Source organism: Trachymyrmex cornetzi, unplaced genomic scaffold (assembly GCF_001594075.2).
Source record: "Trachymyrmex cornetzi isolate Tcor2-1 unplaced genomic scaffold, Tcor1.1 scaffold325, whole genome shotgun sequence".
NCBI lineage: Eukaryota > Metazoa > Arthropoda > Insecta > Hymenoptera > Formicidae > Trachymyrmex > Trachymyrmex cornetzi.
Genome location: NW_017297951.1, coordinates 1,474,006 through 1,476,666, shown reverse-complemented (window position 1 = coordinate 1,476,666; position 2,661 = coordinate 1,474,006).

The window sequence follows — 2,661 nt, the reverse complement described above, 5'->3', positions numbered from 1 at the left end:
CCGGCTCCGTCGCGAAAACATCACGCTGACGTCGACCGTGCGCGAGTTCCTTCTCTCTGCCCCCCGCCCTCTCTCACTCTCTCTTTCTCTCTCGGTCCCCAGTTCTCTACTTCGTTCGCCCGAGAAAAACGTCTCTTTCTTTCCGCTCGGCCCGTCGCGGCCGCTGGCTCTCTCGGCCTTCTTCTTCCTCCCTTCGATCGGACGGACGCGAAGCGCGGGGCCCCTAAAATTAGGCTCATGTCCACTCGCTCAGCGTGCCACCGTCGCCGCCGCGTCGCCGCGGATGACATCCGTGCCGGAGAGTCGGACTCGTCGAAGGTCTTTGTCCGTGACAGTGGTGTGTGCTCGCGATGGCACGCAGCGACCTTTGAATAGTAGGAACGAGGTGCGCGGCATCAGCGGTGGCGATGGGAGGGCGAGGGTTCCGTCACATTCCCTTCCGTCCTCCAACCCTGATATCGCAAAACGGAAGCGACTGCCATAGGAAAGTGGGATCTTATCCATCTTATCGCTACGATTCGCGGAGGCATCACGCTATTTCACGATTCTTTCATTTCCTCGCGACGCGAAACGAGGACGGCCTAAGCGTCGTTTCGCGCGGCGACTCGAAAGCGAAAGGAAGCGAAATCTTATATCGATTCGCGAATATTATTTTGGTATTTCGACGTCGATGTTATTTGACCACTGACGACTCGTTTAGGAGGGACGAAAGAATGAAAACGTTATGTCACTTCGCGGACTCCTATTTCGATACTTTGAAACCAGATCGATGTCATCCTGCAATTTAGCAGTTGAAGGATGAAAACGTAATATATGTAGATATCTGATATAACATTCATTCATTCGCACAGCCGTTTTCAGGTCACGGAATAATATCGCCACAATTTAAATCTTTCGTATCAAGTTTCCTACACAATCTTTTCACAATAATCCTTTTTTATTGTTTTTTTTTTCAACATGTAAAGGCTGAATATTTATTTCGATTTGAATGCGGAAAAGGCAAAAAATAAAGCTACGTAAAGCAAATATAACATTTTTTCGAGGCTTAAAATGTGTTTCAACCGCGTTTTTACAATAACTTCTCTCTTTCGCTTTTTTCCTTCCTCGACGTCCAAATACATAAGTCGGTATTCATAATCGGTTCTCATATTTAAGACCATCTTAAGTGGTCTTAAGATAGCACGAACCAATTACAAAGCCGTTTAAGACATTACTTAAGATGGTCTTGGAATAAGGACTGATTATGAATACCGGCCGTAGATCTCTCTTTCCATATGCGGAAAATGTGTGTGGTATATTATGTATATAGGGCGACTAGAAAGAACAGATTTATTGACAATCGCGCGATGACTCCCACGTTTTATCCGAGCTCGTCAATTGGGACGTGTAGGAGGAGAGGGAAAAGGGGAAGGGGTCCGCCCGTATAATTTTCACAGTATCCCGACATCGCGCTTTAAACGCGGAAATCCATTGTCGACGTCCCTCGTGATGCCCCGATGTCTTTTGACATGCTTAACGAGTCGCTAAGAGAGGACAATCTTCCGTTGTCGCTACGTTCGTTCGAGCGTGGAGGAAGGGATAAGTAACAACACTGGACGAGGACGAGGGTCGAAGAGGAGAAGAAGGAGAAGGAGGAGGAGGAGGTGGAGAAGGAGGACGAGGTGTGGAAGAAGGGGAGATGAAAGAGGGAGATCTGGTACTGGCTCTTCGAGACTTTGTGGAAGACAGCGGTGGTGGACGGGAGGAGGCGAGGAAGGAATGCCACTTCCGGTCACATGACACCACTGGACCAGCCGGCCACTTTGCTCTCTTCTTATTTTTGACTCATCGCGCGCGTCCAGACCTCTCCACGTCCTTTTCCTCCCTTACGCTCTTTCTGTCTCCTTCTTTTTCTACCTCCTCTCGATTAACGCGCGGCATCACAAATTGGTCACGAACGAGAGAAACAGACGCCGGACGGACGGCCGGCTGTTTTTCGACTTTCGTTAACGAATTCGTTGCCCGGCGGGGTCTCCGGTCGATAATTTCGAAAGCAGGATGCACCTGCGATCCTGCGAACCATCGGCCGAGGAATATCGTTAGATAATACTTCATTGCAGATAAAGATGTTGACATCGATACTGTATCAATTTCTCGGAAATAATGTTGTTGATGAGCAATATAATGAAAGAACAATTAAGAGCAGCATAATGAGATCGCTGGACCTTATCTTCTAATTAGTCTCGCGTCGATTACTTTCACGTGAAGTTAATGTTGAAAATTAAAATTTCGTCGAAATTATATATTAGATACATTGAGAAAAAAATTGTTTATTTGACTAAATCAATTTAGTTTATCCTTTTCTCTTTCTTATTGAAGGAAATACATTCTCCGTTGAAATAAAGACGAACTAAATTAATTACTTAGTTAAATGAACAATTTTTTCTCTCAGTATATCTATTCCGACTTGGCCAACACAATAAAACGAGATATTATTTTGTTAAAATATCTCTCAACGCAAAATGGCGATTCATTTCAAGATCGTTACGTATGCATTAGCATTACCTAGAATTAATTACGCCCATATAGCGCAAGACGTATCACAATCCTGCCGTTAACACCTCGCACAGCTAATACCGCTCTATCTCGATTTTATCCCTCGAGCTTGAGAGACTCGGCGGC